General features: G+C 46.2%; 1 pseudogene; it reads left to right on the top strand.

Annotated features, from left to right (window-relative positions):
* Positions 1-1,948: 1,948 nt before the first annotated feature.
* LOC102416241 lies at positions 1,949-11,813 on the top strand (annotated as a pseudogene).
* Positions 11,814-20,017: the final 8,204 nt, after the last annotated feature.

Raw genomic sequence — 20,017 nt, 5'->3', positions numbered from 1 at the left:
TTTTCTATGAGACCTCTATATACACAAAGTAAATCCGCCCCCCTATTCCTATTAATCTGCATTTAACCTACTTATTAGAACAGCCAAAAGAACTTGAGAGAGGTAGGAGGGACATGTTCCCATCCCCAGCAATTGGCACAATCAGCATGATACTGCCCAGACTCCTCTTCCCCAGAGGCTGTTGTAGCTGAGAGGTCCTGGGACACCTGACAAAAGCTGGCAGAAAGTGGGATTTCTTATCCCAGCAACCTCCTGGATATCTGCCTGCAGGATTAAGTGGAAGGGTAGTTGTGAGAGTCCCCTTTCTCTCTTTCTAAATTTAAATTACCTGGAAAAAATACTTTCAGAATTAGTTCCCTGGACATAGTGACTCTGGCATTGAGCCTTTTCTTCTCAGAGATGGTCACTGTTTGTCTTTGTCTTTTGTCGTTGTCATAAGGAGGAAAAACTATGGAGCAGAACACTGGCATAGCCTGATGTTCAAACTGGCCTCACAGACTGGGAAGTTAATGGTTTTCATCAGACTGGCATCTGTTTGGACAAACTTTGCTGTGGGTCTCCTATGTAAAGACAAGCTGAGATTTTTCCTTTCGTCTTTTTTTGTATCCTGAGAGCTTGGCTTTGTAACCAACAAGAATATTCTCTGTGGTCTCCACCATCCAGAGAGTACATTTCTACTTACCAGGGTGCAGCTTCATGGGTCAACCCAATAGCCAGCTCTCAGGGGAATTTTTCAGGAGTCCAAGTCTGTAAGGGGTTTCTGTCAACTTAATTTTTGTTGCCTTTTCAGTGTTTGTTTAAAACATGCCATTCCAGTAGCACCATTACCTGGTATCACAGATCAGTGGGTCTGTCACCGGAGGCAGTTCACATTCTCCTGGGAAACTAGAGACACCATTTTCACTACACCAGGTGCTACCGCCTGTAGCACCGAAGGCTTGTACTTTCTTAGACTAACTCTAGGAGTAAACTTTCTGGGTCTTGTGAAGGCTGCATACCCTATTTTGAGATGTAAGCCATGGAAATGCATTGATTCGAGTTGCTATTTAAGATGAAGATCCTACTCATCAATGACCAGATGATGGATCCTTTGAATTAGGAAATGGCAACCCACTCCAGCGTTCTTGCCTGGAGAATCCCAGGGACGGGGGAGCCTGGTGGGCTGCCGTCTATGGGGTTCGCACAGAGTTGGACACGACTGAAGCAACTTAGCAACAAGAGAAAAAAATTGTTTTAGTGAACTCTCTTTCTAAAGCCAAATTTTAAAAGTGGATAAAATGCAAGCAAATAATGTATCCAGGCTTACCTTGAAGATATTATGGCTTTATTTCCCGATTATTGCAATAGCGTGAACATTGGAATAAACTGAGTCACATGATTTGTTTTGTTTCCCAGTGCATATAAAAGTTATGTTTATACTGTACTGTTGTCTATTAAATGTGTGAAGCATTATTTCTAAAAAAAAAATATGTATACCTTAATAAAAATATGTTATTGCTAAAAGATGTTAACCATCATTTGAGCCTTCAGCAAGTCATAATATTTTTGCTAGTGGAGGATCTTGCGTTGATAGCTGACCAGGGTGGTGGCTACTGAAGTTTGACGTGTCTTCAACAGTTTCTTAAAATAAGACAACAATGAAGTCTGCAGCATCAAATGATTCTTCCCTTCAAGAACAATTTCTCTAGCCTGCAATGTTGTTTGATAGCACTTTACCCACAGTTGAACTTCTTTAAAAACTGGAGTCAGTCCTCTCAAACCACTGATTTATCAACTATGTTGGTGTGTGTATGTTAGTTGTTCAGTCGTGTCCAATTCTTTGTGACCCCATGGACTGTAGCCCACCAGGGTCCTTTGTCCATGGGATTCTCCAGGCAAGAATACTGGAATGGGTTGCCATTTTCTTCTCCAGGGGATCTTCCCAACACAGGGATTGAACCTGGGTCTACTGGATTGCAGGCAGTTTCTTTACCATCTGAGCCACCAGGGAAACTATATTTGTATTGTAGTCTAAGTCCTTTGTTGTCATTTCAATAATCTTCACAGTATCTTCCCCAGGAGTAGATTCCATCTCAAGAAACCACTTCTTTTGCTCACTCATCAGAAAGCAACTCCTCCTTCATTAAGATTTTCTTATGAAACTACAGCAATGAAGTCACATCTTCAAGCTCTACTTCTAATTCTGTTTCTGACCTTGGGTGGCCTTGGCCAGGAGTGGCTTGAAGCAAGATCTCAGATCCTCAACCAAAGATTGAAACCAGGCTTCACCTTCCTGCCCGTGGACACTGCAGAGAAAGCATCGTTGAAGTCTTCCCCGCCTCCACTGCCATCATGTCTAAATCAGAGTCTCTCAAAGAGCCCGAACAGCTGCAGAAGCTCTTCATCGGAGGATTGAGCTTTGAAACAACCAATGAGAGTCTGAGGAGCCATTTTGAGCAATGGGGAACGCTCACAGACTGTGTGGTAATGAGGGATCCAAACACCAAGTGCTCCAGAGGCTTTGGGTTTGTCACATATGCCACGGTGGAGGAGGAGGATGCGGCCATGAATGCAAGGCCACACAAGGTGGACGGAAGAGTTGTGGAACCAAAGAGGGCTGTCTCAAGAGAAGATTCTTGTTAGGTAGGTAGAATAGGGAAAAGGAGTCCAAAATGGCGGTGGCTAAAAGACAAGGAAGGTCAAAGGAAGGTCCAAGGACCAGAGTGAAGACTTCAGGCAGAACAAACAGCACTCCTGGGTAAGCTCAATTTGCATAGGGCAGGCCCAGGTGGAGCAAAAAACATATGAAAGGAGGAGCCAAAGCACTTTCTCAGGACTCTCTCTCCCGCGTGCGTGTGCTCTTTTCTTTCTCTCTCTCTCTCACTCTCCTGCTATCTTCTAAATAAAATAGAGCTGTAACACTGATTTGCCTAAGAGCTGTAGCATGGTTTGTCCAAGACCCGAGAGCTGTGACGCACTGAGGGCTTTAATGTCTGTCGCTCCAAATCTTTGTTGTGACGAGACAAAGAACCGAGGGACATACACTCGCGTGACATCTAAGGTTCCATGACTCGGGTTTAACCTGGTTGAAACAACCTTCGCGCGGAAGAGGCCAAGCACAGCAGGAGCCCAACTCAGGGAAGCTCCCGCGATAGAAGCAGAAGGCGAAGAAACCCAGTGCAGGGGAAGGCCCATCGTGCTGGAAACCGGGACAGCGAAAAACGAACTCAGCAGAAAGCTCACATGGCCCAGTCTCAGGTTCCAGAAGACCTCCGGTTAAGGTAAGAGGTTCTCGCTGCTATGCCTGGAGGGACCTTTACAATCTCTCATTTCTTGTTTCCTCAACCTCCCGATAACAGGCGGGCGGCAGGGGGCACAATTGAGGGACTCTGGAGAGGCTACTCCTCAGCAAGTCCCAAAGGCTCTATCTGCTGAGCCCCAGTAGCTGTTACACAAGCCGGTGGGGGTTCTTCTGTCCTTTCTCTTCTCTGTGCCAAGGATCAGACCAATGAAACTGTGAGCACCGGTCTGATATTTAGCAAAATTTCCGGCGGGCTATGAAGCGGATTCCTTGGCACGTTTTCCCCACAGCTTTTTCCTCCTGTCCTTCAGCTCTCTCCTGGGACTCAAGCCCGGCCAAAACTAATGAAACTCAGGCTCTGATGTCTCATTGCAAAAATTCATTGAGAGACAAAGTGATAAGAGGTGGATTTGTTAGGATCCAAAGAGAAGCCACTCTTCAGGGTGTGAACCATTGCCAAGGGCAAGGGCTGGGGCCAAGGTATTAGGCCTGGCTAGGTTTTGTGAAGGGATGGAATTCATATGCTAATAAGTGAGAGGATCATCCCAGCCATTGGGGAACCTGTGACCTTGTGCCTTGGAGCTGTCCTGCCACCTCTGGGTGTGTCTTGGCTTGTAGATTGGGGATTAAGGTTTACTTGAATGGCATCACTGACTGGATGGATGTGAGTCTCAGTGAACTCTGGGAGTTGGTGATGGACAGGGAGGCCTGGCATGCTATGATTCATGGGGTCGCAAAGAGTCGGACACGACTGAGCGACTGATCTGATCTGAATTTGACTTGTCATCTTGGACCCAATTGATTTTAATTGGTTTACATTATACCCTTGTGCTATGTCATTCTTTCAAAGGTTGTGCTCTGCCCGCTTCCCTCCCGTTTCATCCTCTTTTCCTGAGCCCCATCCAGACCCACAAGGTTGCCTCTACAATCTTCTGGAGAGACAACCAGAACATAGCTGGCCTTGGGAGGGAAATACTCTATAATATCCAACCCCCTAATCCTACCCAGCACTGGTCACACTGGAGATCTTGGGGGTGCCCAAACTCCAGACTGGGGGGTCCCAGGAGGTCATCACGCCTTGACCTGCCTAGGGATCGGTCTTTGAAAGGTTGTCATGCCTCAACCTGCTCGGGGATCCTCTAGGCCCAGGGGTCCCAGGAGGTCGTCATGCCTCGACCTGCCCCGGGATTCGATCTCTAGGAGGCTGTCACGCCTCAGCCTGCCTGGGGGTCTGCACCCTGACCCGGGGACGCCTGGCTTTCAGGTTGCAACAGTACTAGGTAGGATGAACTTACAACATATCTATTCCCATCCACGGTGGGCAAACTAGCAATGAGTTACAAACCCCTTAATTCTACCCAGCAGTCGTCACACTGGAGATCTTGGGGACGCCCAAACTTCAGTCCGGGGGGTCCCAGGAGGTCATCACGCCTTGACCTGCCTAGGGATCGGTCTTCGAAAGGTTGTCACGCCTCAACCTGCTCGGGGATCCACCAGTCCCAGGGGTCCCAGGAGGTCGTCACGCCTCGACCTGCCCAGGGAACCAAATCTCGGGAGGCCCTCACACCTCGACCTGCCGGGGGATTCGATCTCTAGGAGGCTGTCACGCCTCAGCCTGCCTGGGGATCTTCACCCTGACCCGGGGACGCCTGGCTCTCAGGTTGCAACAGTTCTGGGTAGGATAAGCTTCAGAAAGACTCACCCCTAAGGAAGCCCACCCGTAAAAATAGAAAGAGGTACTGTCTTCCAGATGGGAAATAACCATCCACTTCCCGGCAGACGCCCTTGAGATGCATCCTTGATAACTGGAAGCTGTTCGACCCTCTAGCTCTAAGGAGAAGTCGTTTGAAACTCTTTTGTGCCACTGCGTGGCCACAGTATCCACTGGGGGACGAGGAACACTGGCCTGAGGATGGAACTTTAAATTATAATACCATCCTGCAATTAGAATTATTCTGCAAAAGACAAGGGAAATGGACAGAGATCCCTATGTCCAAATTTTCTTCCGACTAAGAGATATGAAGGAACTCTGTCTTAAGTATGGGATTGTAGTATGCCCTAAAAGTGAGCCCACTAGGAAAATGGTGTTAGGCACAGGCAACCAAGAAAAGGAACCCCCTCGTGAAGGCTCACCTCCCACAGATCCCGAGTTGCCTGGTGCTCCTTCCTCGTTCCCAAACGTGCCCCTATATCCAGGAGCACCTCCTCCACAAAAGCCAGCTCGAGTATGTCCCTTAGTTGAAACTGGAGGAGAATTCGGACCAACCCGGGTCCATAAGCTCTTCTCCCTCTTAGAACTAAGGCAGACCAAACAAGACCTGGGAAGCTATACAGATGACCCAGGGAAATATATAGATACATTCCAACAGATTACCTTGGCCTTTGACTTGACGTGGAAAGACATCATGGTCATATTTAGTCAAACTTTATCTGATCCTGAACATACCAGGGTCTTAAAGGAAGCCCGGAGGTATGCAACAGGGCTCCACATGTCCAGTGATAGATACCCAGTAGGGGAAACTGCAGTCCCCTCCTATGATCCTAATTGGAGTTATAATGACCCTGAGCACATCTGGGAAAGAGATCATTTTCTAATCTGTGTGAAGGCAGGACTGAAAGCAGCCCAACAAAAAGTAATTAGCTATGCCCGGGTCTCAGCAATAACTCAGGAGCCCAATGAGAACCCCATTGCCTTTCTGGAGGGGCTAAAAGAGGCACTCCAAAAGTTTACCAACCTGGACTTAGACTATTACGAGGGACAGGTGATTTTAAAGGACAAATTCCTGTCCCAGTGTGCATCAGATATCAGAATTAAGTCACAGCAGCTACAACAGCAGGACCCTGCTGCCTCTTTAGATGAGATGGTCCAGACTGCCACCAATATCTTTGATAACGGAGAACAGGAGAAGGAGGCCAAGGCCCAGGAGAAGGAGAGAAAGAGACAAGGCATGCCCAGATGCTGGCCGCCCTCCAGAGAAGCCCTATGGCAAACCCCGAGTCCTTGAAGGACAAGGCACGAGATAAATGCCTGATCTGTAAACAGGCGGGGCTTTGGGCCAAAGAGTGTCCAAACCGTGACAAGTCTCCTAGAACGCCTTGCCATAAATGCCATCAACGGGGACTCTGGGCGGCACTCTGCCCTCGGGACCCAAGAGCCTCAAGGTCAAGCGCCAAGCCTACCCTCACGATGGTTCAAGAGGGCTGAAGTGGCCCACTCCAGCCAGCCCGCCTGTCACGGATAACCATCAGGAGGCTGGAGCCAAGGGTGCAACTGGATGTGGCAGGTAGGTCCGAGAATTTCTTGGTTGACACAGGGGCTGCCTACTCTGTCTTGATCTCCTACTCCGGAGCCTTCTCCTCCCAAATCTGTACTATTTTGGGTGCTACAGGAAAAGCAACTACTAAAAGATTCACCCTAGCCCTTCTTTGTTGCTGGGATGGATAAATATTTTCCCACCAGTTTCTGGTGGTCCCTGAGCGTTCTACCCGCTTATTGGGAAGAGATATACTCACTAAACTGGGGACCACCCTTGTGATGGGAAGTTTTTCAGCCCCCAGAGCTCTACAGCTCCTGGTTACTACTGAAGAACCCATTACACCTTCAATAGAGAGGGATCAAAAACTATGGGAAGACAAAATTAACCCCCAGGTGTGGGACCAGGGGATTCCTGGACGAGCCCACCAAGCTGAACCAGTCATCATTGTCCTCTGAGATCCCACTCGCTTTCCTAACCGGAAACAATATCCCTCTCCAAAGAGAGGCTCGGGAGGGACTACAGCCTTTAATAAATAAATTCCTTGCTTGTGGGCTATTGGTCCCCACCAGTTCGCCATGTAACACCCCAGTCCTCTCAGTAAAGAAAAAAGACAGAACCTGGTGAATGGTTCAAGATCTCTGGATCATAAATGAAGCTGTAGTCCCCCTCCATCCCACAGTACCCAATCCCTATGTAATCTTGGGAGAAATCCCACCCAGTGCCAAGTGGTTTAGTCTTGGATCTCAAAGATGCATTTTTTTGCATACCACTGGCTAAAGAATCCCAATACCTTTTTGCCTTTGAGTGGGAAGCCCCAGGAGAAAAACACCAACAGATGACTTGAACAGTATTACCTCAGGGGTTCAGAGATAGCCCCCACCTCTTTGGACAGGCCCTTAGCCGGGATCTCCTAGATCTGGACCTGGGATCTAATGGGAAAATATTACAATACGTAGATGACCTACTAATCTGCTCTCCAGGTGAGAAAAGTGCCCAATAACATGCAATTCAGGTCCTAAACTTCTTGGCAGGAAGGGGATATAAAATCTCCCGCGCTAAAGCACAGATAGTCGAGACAAAGGTCATTTACCTGGGAGTTCAGATTACACACGGGTCCAGGAGGCTGTCCTTGATCGGGTACAAGGAATCCTCCAGTTGCCCTCCCCCACGAGTCAAAAACAATTGCGAGCTTTCCTGGGGCTAACTGGTTATTGTAGAATCTGGATACCCAATTATGGTCTAATTGCCCAGCCTTTATATGAAAGCTTAAAGGGACGAGATGATTCAATCCCACTGATGTGGGGAACTCCTCAAAAGGAGGCAGAGGCTACACTAAAACGGGCCTTAACTCAGGCACCTGCCTTGAGGTTGCCAGACCCGGAAAAAGCATTCCAACTTTATGTCCATGAAAGAGAGGGAATAGCCTTGGGAGTGTGAACTCAAAGGTTGGGATCTGAGCCCCAGCCTGTAGCTTATTTATCCAAGAGGTTTGATCCAACTACCCGAGGTTGGCCCCCCTGCCTTCGAAATCCTGCAGCTATTGCAATCATGATAGAAGATGCTTTAAAACTCTCCTTTGGGGGCAAACTAATTATTTTTACCAGCCACCAAGTAAAACAACTCCTAAATGGGGGATGCCATTTATGGATGTCTGATCAAAGAATCCTCAGATATCAAGTAATGCTGATGGAAAACCCAGGCCTCACTATATCCCCTTGTGAGGTTCTTAACCCAGCCACCCTCCTCCCTACCCCCGAGGGCTCTCTCCCCTTTCACTCTTGTCTAGAAACCTTGGACCACTGGACAAAGCCCCGAGAGGGATTGTCAGAAGATCTCCTGACCAATCCTGAGGAAATCTGGTACACTGATGGAAGCAGCTTTGTCTTGGATGGAAAAAGAAGAGCAGGGTATGCAGCAGTCTCCAATTTTGAGACCATAGAGGCTAAGCCTCTGCCACCAGGTACTTCCGCCCAATTAGCTGAGTTCATAGCCCTGACTGGAGCTTTAGAGCTGGGAACAGGAAAAAGAATAGCCATTTACACTGACTCCAAGTATGCCTTTCTGGTGCTACATGCCCATGCGGCTATTTGGAAAGAAAGGGGCCACTTGACCACCCGAGGGCCCCCAATCAAATTTGGTGATCAGATTCTTCGACTCTTGGAGGCAGTCCATCTGCCCACTGAGGTTTCAGTCTCCCACTGTAAAGGACACCAAAAAGAGAGCACAGAAGTGGCACGAGGGAACCAAGCAGCTCATCAGGCAGCTAGGAGAGCAGCATTACAGAACCATGACCTAATAGGGATTGCCACCTTAGTTCCACAGACTAATTTGCCAGAAACTCCTTCATATACTGAAGGTGAGATTCTTAAAGCTAAGAGCGAGGGCTTTCAAGAAGATCATATGGGGTGGTTCCAAAAGGAGGGACTCCTTTTTCTGCCTGGAAACCTCCAATGGAAGTTGGTTAACTTCTTACATGCCACTACTCATTTAGGAGAAAAGGCCCTCCAAAGATTACTAGAAAGATTACTCTGTTCCTTCAGAGGAACAGGCCTCCAAACAACTATAAGACAGGTAGTCTCCTCTTGTCCCACTTGCCAATTTAAACAACCCTCAAGGAGCTCAAAGACCCCGGCTGGCCCAGCCCGTCCAACGACGTGGGGCCTACCCAAGAGAGGACTGGCAGATGGACTTCACCCAGATGCCAGTTTCTCAATGGTATGAATACCTATTAGTTATGATAGATACATTCACAGGATGGATTGAAGGCTTTCCCACCCGGACCGAGAAGGTTGAGGAGGTAGTTAAAAAACTGCTCCATGAAATCATTCCAAGATTTGGTCTGCCCAGGTCATTACAAAGTGACAATGGGACATCATTTACTTCTAAGGTCACCCAAGGAGTCTCGAAAGCATTGGGCATTACTTATTATCTCCATTGTGCCTGGAGGCCTCAATCTTCAGGAAACGTAAAAAGAGCCAATCAATTCTTAAAATCAGTGATAAAAAAGATAACCCAGGAGACCTCCTTGGGATGGAACGAGGCTTTACCAATAGCTCTCCTCCGTACCCACATTGCCCCTAAGGAACAGGTTGGTCTTAGTCCTTATGAGATGCTATATGGGAGACCTTTTGTTTATGTCAATGACCTCTTCCTAGATCCAGAGGTTCAGACCCTCCAGTCTTATACCATAGCCATTGGGCAATTCCAACAGGATATACGCTTGTGGGGTATGAACCAGGACCAAAAGATTCTAAAGAGTCACCACTATATGCTCCAGGAACTCAAGTCCTAATTAAAGTCTGGAAAGATGGGTCCCTAAAGGCTCAACTCCAGCCCACATGGAAGGGCCTCTACCCTGTAATACTTTCTACCCCCACAGCAGTCAAGGTACCATGACATGACTCCTGGATTCATTACTCACGAGTCAAGCCGTGGAAGAAAACAGAAGAGGACGCTCGATACACCTGTGAGCCCCTGGGAGATCTGATACCTATTCAGAACTACCAATGAGTGCGATTCTAATGAACACCCCCAAAATCTGGTTTATGGGGATAAGATTTCTCAGGATAACTCTAAGGAGCCAACACAGCTTGACAGAGACTGTACTCCAAGACAGACAGGAGATAGATCTTCTGATCCCTGAACAAGGAGAGACTTGAGCTATCCTGGCCATGTGAATTTAAAATTGACCAATGTCCCTACTAGTCCTTGTTATGCTATATTGATGATGATTATGATTATTCTATGTACTGCCAATTGTCTAACCTGTTTTGTCTCTGCCCAGGTCAACCAGCTACAACATGCAGGGCCAGTTCAACAAAGATATAAAACTGCAGCTGACCACGGAAAATATCACACACCCTTGGACACCACTATAAGGACTCTGAGGCTTGAGACTAGCAAGAGAGGGAGGCCCAATACCCCTCGCTGTCCCAGTTCAGCAGGAAGTAGCCAGAAAGACCTCGACGCCCCTATTCCCAAAGAATTGGGCCTCCCATCTCTTGAGGGGGGAATGTTAGGTAGGTAGAATAGGGAAAAGGAGTCCAAAATGGCGGTGGCTAAAAGACAAGGAAGGTCAAAGGAAGGTCCGAGGACCAGAGTAAAGACTTCAGGCAGAACAAACAGAACAAACAGCGCTCCTGGCTAAGCCCAATTTGCATAGGGCAGGCCCAGGTGGAGGAAAAAACATATAAAAGGAGGAGCCAAAGCGCTTTCTCATGGACTCTCCCTCCCGCATGCGTGCGCTCTTTTCTCTCTCTCTCTCACTCTCCTGCTATCTTCTAAATAAAATAGAGCTGTAACACAGATTTGCCTAAGAGCTGTAGCACGGTTTGTCCAAGACCCGAGAGCTATGACGCGCCGAGGGCTTTAATGTCCGTCACTCCAAATCTTTGTTGTGATGAGACAAAGAACCGAGGAACATACACTCGCGTGACGATTCTCAAAGACCTGGTGCCCACTTAACTGTGAGAAAGATTTTTTTGGTGGCATTAAAGAAGACACTGAAGAACATCATCTGAGAGATTATTTTGAACAGTATGGGAAAATTGAAGTAACTTAAATCATGACTGATGAAGGCAGTGGCAAAAAGAGAGGTTTTGATTTTGTAACCTTTGATGACCATGACTCCGTAGACAAGATTGTCATTCAGAAATACCACACTGTGAATGCCCATAACTTTGAAGTGAGAAAAGCCCTGTCTAAGCAAGAGATGGCTAGTGCTTCATCCAGCCAGAGAGGTCGAAGTGGTTCTGGAAACTTTGGTGGCGGTCATGGAGGTGATTTCAGTGGAAATGACAACTTTGGGGGTGGAGAAAACTTCAGTGGTTGAGGTGGCTTTGCTGGCAGCCGTGGTGGTGGTGGATATGGGGGCAGTGGGGATGGATATAATGGATTTGGTGATGACGGAAGGAATTTTGGAGGTGGTGGAAGCTACAATGATTTTGGCAATTACAACAATCAATCTTCAAGTTTTGGACCCATGAAAGGAGGAAACTTTAGAGGCAGGAGTTCTGGCCCCTGTGGTGGTAGAAGCCAATACTTTGCCAAACCATGAAACCAAGGTGGCTATGGTGGCTCCAGCAGCAGCAGTAGCTATGGCAGTGGCAGAACGTTCTAATTACTGCCAGGAAACAAAGCTTAGCAGGAGAGGAGAGCCAGAGAAGTGACAGGGAAGCTACAGGTTACAACAGATTTGTGAACTCAGCCAAGCACAGTGGTGGCAGGGCCTAGCTGCTACAAAGAAGACATGTTTTAGACAATACTCATGTGTATGGTGGAGAAGGCAATGGCACCCCACTCCAGTACTCTTGCCTGGAAAATCCCATGGACAGAGGAGCCTGGTAGGCTGCAGTCCATGGGGTCGCTAGGAGTCAGACATGACTGAGCGACTTCACTTTCCCTTTTCACTTTCATGCATTGGAGAAGGCTATGGCACCCCACTCCAGTGTTCTTGCCTGGAGAATCCCAGGGATGGGGGAGCCTGGTGGGCTGCCATCTCTGGGGTCGCACAGAGTCAGACACGACTGAAGCAACTTAGCAGCAGCAGCATGTGTATGGGCAAAAAACTCGAGGACTGTACTTGTGACTAATTGTAAAACAGGTTATTTTAGTTTCTGTTCTGTGTAAAGTGTAAAGCATTCCAACAAAGGGTTTTAATGTAGATTTTTTTTTTTTGCACCCACACTGTTGATTGCTAAATATAATAGTCTGATCATGACGCTGAATAAATGTCTTTTTTTTTTATGTGCTGTCTAAAGTTAAAAAAAATAAAAGAAACCAGGCCTCAGCAGTGAGAGCACTGAATCCTAATCATTAGACCACAAGTGCCAGCAGATAGTGAGAAGTCCCTGGTTTATCTGCTTTATATAAATGAATTCAACAAAGCAATGGAAGATAGTGAAACAGTGAAGTGTTTATTAAGAAGAAAAAAAGATACATGTGAATAGATAAACACCGGTGGGGTGGGATAGTGATGGGGTGGCTCAGAGAGACAGTCTCACTCTTGCGGTGGTTTAAATCACTTACATGGAGCACTTCTTCCTGGTTTCCTCTGGCCAATCATCTTGCTTTGCCTGGCTCTGAGTCCCTCTGTTATAAATTCAGAGTCCTCTCCTGTTTGCGCAAATCTCTTAGCCAAGACGAATTTCGGCACAGAGGCCTGTCGGAAGGTTGGCACCACCTATTATGCAGTGGTATGCCATCTTTTTGGCTCCTGAGGAGCCTTTCTGCACATGTGCAGTTGGAAAGTTCTCTTTTACCTCAAGAATGAGAAATATGCAATCTCTTTATCTCTCTCTTTTTTTTCCTTTTGAACTTTTCCTTTTGTGCCAACAAATGTACAAATAGTCAAAGTTATGGTTTTTTTCAATAGTCATGTATGGATGTGAGAGATGGACCATAAAGAACGCTGAGCATGGAAGACCTAATGCTTTTGAACTGTGGTGTTGGAAAATACTCTTGAGAGTCCCTTGGACTGCATGAAGATCAAACCAGTCAATCCTAAAGGAAATCAGTCATGAATATTCATTGGAAAGACTGATGCTGACACTCCAATACTTTGGCCTCCTTATGCAAAGAGCTGACTCATTGGAAAAGACCCTGATGCTGGGAAAGATTGAAGGCAGGAGGAGAAGGGGATGACAGAGGAAGAGATGGTTGGATGGCATCACCGACTCAATGGACATGAGCTTGAGCAAACTCCTGGAGATGGTGAAGGACAGGGAAGCCTGGCGTGCTGCAGTCCATGGGGTTGCAAAGCATTGGACACGACTGAATAACTGAACAACAACAAATGGAATATACCAGATTAACAATGTTGTGATAGTTTCAGATGAACAGGGAAGGGATTCAGCCATATATATATATACACACACACACACACACACACACATGTATCCAAGCTTCCCTTGTAGCTCAGTTGGTAAAAAATCTGTCTGCAATACAGGAGACCTGGGTTCAATTCCTGGGTTGGGAAGATCCCCTGGAGAAGAAAATGGCAACCCACTCTAGTATTCTTGACTGGAGAATCTCATGGACAAAGGAGCCTGGCAGACTACAGTCCATGTGGTTGCAAAGAGTTGGACATGATTCAGGGACTAAACCACCAACCATACATGTATCCATTCTCCCCTAATCCCCCCATCCCATTCAGGCTGCCACATAATGTTGGGCAAATTTCCATGTGCTATACAGTAGGTCCTTGTTGGTTATCCATTTTAAATACAGCCATGTGTTCATGACCTGCCCAAACTCCCTATCTCTTCCCCTCAGCAACCATAAGTTTATTCTCTAAGTCTCTATCTTTCTGTTTGTAAATAAATTCATTTGTATCATTTCTTTTTAGATTCAATACAATATTTTTCATTTGACTTACTTCACTCAGTATGACACTCTCTAGGTCCATCCGTGTTGCTGCAAATGGCATTATTTCATTATTTTTAATGACTAAGAAATATTCCATTGTGTATACTTACCACATCTTCTTTATCCATTCCTCTGTTGATGGACATTTAGGTTGCTTCCATGTCTTGGTTATTGTAAACAGTGCTTCAGTGAACATTGGGGTGTATATATCTTTTTGGATCATGTTTTTCTCTGGATATATGTCCTGAGGTGGGATTGCAGGGTCATATAGTAGCTCCGGACTTCTCTGGTAGATCAGATGGTAAAGAATCCACCTGCAATGTGGGAGACCTGGGTTTGATACCTGGTTTGGGCAGATCCCCTGGAGGAGGGCATGGCAACCCACTCCAGTATTCTTGCCTGGAGAATCCCCATGGACAGAGGAGCCTGGTGAGTTACAGTCCATGGGGTTACAAAGAGTCAGACCCAACTGAGTGACTAAGCACAAGCACAAGCATGGCAGCTCTATTAATGGTTTTTGATGGTTTCCATAATTTAAAAGCTTAAGGGTAGGAATTCCCTTGGTATTTCCAATGCAGGGGCCCAGGTTCAATCCCTAGTCGAGGAACTGGGATACCATAAGTAACTCCCCATAGCCAAAGAACAAAACAAAACAAAAACAAACAAACAAATTAAAAACAAAACAAAACAAAACAAATCCAAGGGTTTGTCCAGATTGCCATACACAAACAGGCAATGAAATCTTACTTTGGGATGCCTAGGGGGTAGACTATTGAAGAACCTTATTTGGGCCGCTGAAAGCCTGTTCATATTTCTGCAATTCTGAAATCTTCTTGTTGGACCAACTCCCTGAAATTCTTCTTGCACTGGAAAAGTGAAACAAGAATGACTGTTTTCATGCAGCCATGCCCAACACCTTAGCGGGACTCCCCTGGCAAATACAAACCATCCTGTTGGGCACCTTTAGGGCAGGCCCTGTAACTTATTTCTGTACTTCACTGAGGTTGAATGAATGAATGAGCAAATTCTAAATTGGTTACTGTGAGTGACCAATGAAGATCTGTAGAGTTGATATGACGGTTATTTTAAACTGAAGATATTTGAGACCCAGCAGATGCACAAAGAAGCTTTTTCTGAGCTTCCCTTTCTGAATAAAGGCAGAATTTTCTGATAGTAGAGCTGCTATACATCCCTTTAGTGGGGAGTTACACCCAGGAAGAAAACAGATCATTCACACTTGCATTAGACAAACATTAAAACAAATTATTTTCCATCCCATTTATTCCCATAAAAGCTCATTTATCTTTCCTTTAAAAAATCCATTTATTCCTGTAGAGTCCCTATTTGCTCCCCTCTGCCCCATTAAGCTGATGTAAAGTATAAACCTTTTCCCTAGCAGTTAAGGGAACCACTTCTATGTTCTTCCATATGCATATGCAAAAACTTTGTCATTTCTCCTTCTGTTAATCTTAAGTCATTTTGTCAGTTAATTCACAGGGTTCATGACTGTACATAAATGAGTATAGGAAAAGTTTTCCTTCCAATACCCCTCAAGATGGTATGAGTACAATCTAAAGACTAAGAGACAAAGAAAACCTGGGTGGTGAGTGACTTATGAAACAGGAAAATAAAAGCTCACACGTCACCACATCTTCTTTGGCCCCACTTCCCCTTCCAAATTTAAACACATTAGAAAAGAAGGTTTACTTTACCAAAGATTTCTTGGATTTCATGTGGCAAAACAATTAAAAATTTTTTCCCTTAAAGAATTCTGGTGGTCCAGGGGTTAAAAATTCGACTGCCAATGCAGAGGACATGGGTTCAATCCCTGGGCCAGGAAGAGCACATATGCCTGTGAGCAACTAGGCCCCTAAGTCACAACTGCTAAGCCCATGCACAGAGCCTGTGCTCCATCACAAGAGAAGCCACCGAAACGAGGAACCCGTGTGCTGCAATGAAGAGTAGCCCCACTCACTGCAACTAGAGAAAGCCCTCACACAGCAATGAAGACCCAGGACAGTCAAAAATTGTTTATTTATTTATTTATTTTCTTTAAAATCTCTTAAAAAAAAAATTCTGTTCTTTCCATCAAGTTTCCTCTCCTCTCTCTTTCTCCTACCTTTCCTTCCCCATGGATTTGAAACTTCCTGCTGTTTTCAGCTCTGGATTTTAGCAAAGCAAAAGCCAGGCAGTTATTGACTCCACCCCCTGTAGAAAGCAATTCCAAGATCACCTAGTTTTATTTAAACAGATTCCTTGTGGGAGGTTTTAACCCCACTCTCTGTGAATAATAATAGGCTTTCTAAGCACTGTCTGCATCTTACCTGGCCTGTGTACTCAGTGGCACAGTCTTGTCTGACTCTTTGTGACTCTATGGACTGTAGCCCGCCAGGCTCCTCTGTCCATGGGATTTCCCAGGCAAGAATACTGAGGTGGGTGCCATTTCCTCCCCCAGGGATCTTCCTGATCCAGGGGCTGAACATGTGTCTCCTACATCTCCTGCATTGGCAGGCAGGTTCTTTACCACTGAGCTATCAGGAAACACTGCTTCTTACCTTATTTTGTCTTAAAAACAAGTCTAAGAGAAACATGTTATTATCACCCCATTTTAGAGATGAGAAAACTTTCCCAGTGCTTAAGGTGCTAAACCAGGATTTGGACTTGTTACTGAGTCCAAGTTTGTTCTGTTCACCATATGAAAGGACAATAAATCTGAGAGACTAGGTGTTGAGACACAGAATACAACTTTGTTGGGGGAGTGTGTAATTTCCTTGGTTATGTCTCACTACAGCAAAGATTTGAAATGACAAACCAGTGTTACAGCTCGGTTACAGTTTAGTTTTATTTGGCATGCAGAGGATAGTACACCCTCGAGGTGTGAGGGCAGGCAGACCCCAAAGGAGAGGCCTCAGTCTGTCTTGGCTTCCTCCTTTCATTCATTTGTCTCCTCCCCGCTGAGCCTGCCCCATGTAAATTGGGCTGGCCAAGAAGGGGATGTGTTTGTTTCACCTGAAGTTCTGACTCCAGTCTGCAGGTTTTCTTTTGTTTCATTTTTGTTGGCTTTTTCTTTTCTTTATCTTTTAGCCACCACCATTTTTGACTCCTTTTTCCTATTCTAACTACCTAACAACTTTATTTGGACAGTCAGCTGACCAAGAAGATGGCAGGCTAACATCTCAAAATAACCATTTTGTTGGGGCCTGGATGCCAGGTTCTTTTATGGATCAGCGATGGGGGGTGAGGTGAGGAAACAAAGTTGAAAGTGAAAGTGTTAGTTGCTCAGTCATGTCTGACTCTTTGTGACCCCAAAGACTATAGCCCACAAAGCTCTTCTATCTGTGGAATTTTCCAGGCAAGAATACTGGAGTGGGTTGCTATTCCCTTCTCCAGGGGATCTTCCCTACACAGCGATGGAACCTGGGTCTCCCACATTGCTGGAAGATTCTTTACTGTCTGAGCCACCAGGAAAGCTAAAGTAGAAAGACCATTTATTTCTTGCAAATACCTTCTAGAATGGCAAGTCCCAGATGGGGATATGTGAGTTTCACTTCCTTATAGACACTAGTGTTAAAGAACCCACCTGCCAATGCAAAAGACATAAGAGACACAGGTTCAATCCCTGGGTTGGGAAGATCTCCTGGACAAAGGCATGGCAACCCACTCCAGTATTCTTGCCTGGAGAATCCCATGGACAGAGGAGCCTGGTGGGCTACAGTCCATAGGTCACAAAGAATTTGACATGACTGAAATGACTTAACACGCAGACACAGCCTTTTCACAGGTGGTGCGAATGGAATATCTCCTGCCATATCAATAAGCAAGGATGCCACAGGTATGTGCAATTCTGCCCCCCCCTCAAATATGAATTTCTGAGCCACCCCAGGCAAGCAGCAGGCAAGTGGCACCATTGTCTACACAAGGAACTCAAGAATGTCTCAGTCCTTCACAGGTGGGCAGGGCCAGGTTATCTTCCTGTCAGCTAAACAAAGGCACTTTAAGGGTATGACTTCCCTGGTGGCTCAGACAGTAAAGCATCTGCTTACAATGCGGGAGACGTGGGTTCAATCCCTAGGTTGGGAAGATCTCCTGGAGAAGGAAATGGCAACCCACTCCAGTATTCTTGTCTGGAAAATCCCATGGACACAGGGGCCTGGTAGACTACAGTCTATGGGGTCACCAAGAGTAGGAAATGACTGAGAGACTTCACTTTAGTTTAAGGGTGTGGGGGTGGGCAGGATTCTCTGAGGCAGGCCTTTATGTATGCTATAATAACAAAAGCAGCGAAAAAAAACAAGGATTAAAGTCACAGAAACAGATCCAGTCCAGTATGGAGTCAAAATTAACCCTTCTCGGTTACAGATCGAGACACTGTAAAGCTAAAACATAGAGATATTTTGATAATTCATGCTCCAGAGGGAGTAAAATTATCCTCCATAAAAAAGTAATAACTGTATATGTCTATATATATCTGAGTCACTTTGCTATACACCTAAAACTAACACAATATTGTAAATCAACTATACTTTAATGTGAGTAAAAAGTGAAGTTGCTCAGTGGTGTCCGACTCTTTGCGACCCCACGGACTACAGTCTACCAGCCTCCTCCGTCCTGAGATTTTCCAGGCAAGAATACTGGAGTGGGTTGCCATTTCCTTCTCCAGGAGATCTTCCTGACCCAGGGATTGAACCCAGGTCTCCCGCATTGTAGGCAGACACTTTACCATCTGAGACACCAGGTAAGTCTATACTTTAAAAGTAAATAAATAAAAACAAAATTGTCTCTCAGCAAATACAGGTCTCTTTCTGGGAGGAAATTCTACTGCTAAGAAATATGATGTTCTCTGTTTCTTCTCTAAAGGAGATTTTGCATTTTGGCTTATCTCAAATTCCTCTCCTCCACTCTGGCCTACAGGAAGAGAGATCACTGTAGATAAGAACAGTCACACATTCTTTTTCAACAGCCCAGGAGTGTAGAAGAGGCCAGAACTGGGTGAGGTCACACAGAGGCTTCCTTTTCCTCCTCCGTGTTCAGGTACTGTCATCTTCTCCAGATCTAGGGAGCCTTCCAGCTAGGGGCAGCTGGACACCTCTCACCTCCTCGCCATCCCCTTCCTCTTGCCACCCCTTGCTCTCACCACTCCCTTCCCCCTGCAGATGCTGATGGGAGTCCAGAAATTCTGGCCAAAGCGGCTTCAGGATTCCGGGGGAGAGAGATGACATCCCATGCCTTCCCCTTTCCATGATTACTTGTTATGTGACTTTTGCTAACCTCCTCGTGCTTCCCAAGTGGTGCTAGTAGGAAAAGAACCCAACTGGCAATGCAGAAGATATGAGACATGAGTTTGATCCCTAGGTTGGGAATATCCCTTGGAGGAGGGCATGGCAACCCATTCTAGTATTCTAGCCTGGAGAATCCCATGGACAGAGGAGCCTGGCAGTCTATAGCCCATAGGGTCGCAAAGTGAAAAGTGAAAGTCATTCAGTCATGTTCGACTCTATGTGACCCTGGAATTCTCCAGGCCAGAATACTGGAGTGGATAGCCTTTCCCTTCTCCAGGGATCTTCCCATCCCAGGTCTCCCACATTGCGGGCATATTCTTTACCAGCTGAGCCGCAAGGGAAGCCCAAGAATACTGGAGTGGGTAGCCTAGCACTTCTCCAGAGGATCTTCCTGACCCAGGAATTGAACCGGGGTCTCCTGCACTGTAGGCGGATTCTTTACCAACTGAGTTATCAGGGCTGCAAAGAGTCAGATACAACTGAAGCCACTTAGCACACATGCATGGGCTATTTAGTGTGGAACATGGATTTGGTTGGAGTTTGAGCATCAATACTATAGTGGCTTTCTCTGCTGCTTTATAGAGAGAAAAGTTCTTATCGGCAAAGGCTCACTATCCCCAGCAGTCCCCCAAAAAGGGTGTGCGTGCATGCTCAATTGTGTCTGGACTGTAGCCTGCCAGGCTTCTCTGTCCATGGAATTTCCTAGGCAAGATCTGGAGTGGGTTGGTATTTCCTTCTCCAGAGGATCTTCCCACCCCAGGGACAGAACCGGAGTCTGCTGAATAGGCAGGCATACTACCGGGCCAGGTGTCCTGGGCAATTCCCCAACCTTTCCA

This window comes from Bubalus bubalis, chromosome 11, assembly GCF_019923935.1.
Source record: "Bubalus bubalis isolate 160015118507 breed Murrah chromosome 11, NDDB_SH_1, whole genome shotgun sequence".
Lineage (NCBI taxonomy): Eukaryota > Metazoa > Chordata > Mammalia > Artiodactyla > Bovidae > Bubalus > Bubalus bubalis.
This window is presented reverse-complemented; position numbering and strand designations above follow the sequence as displayed.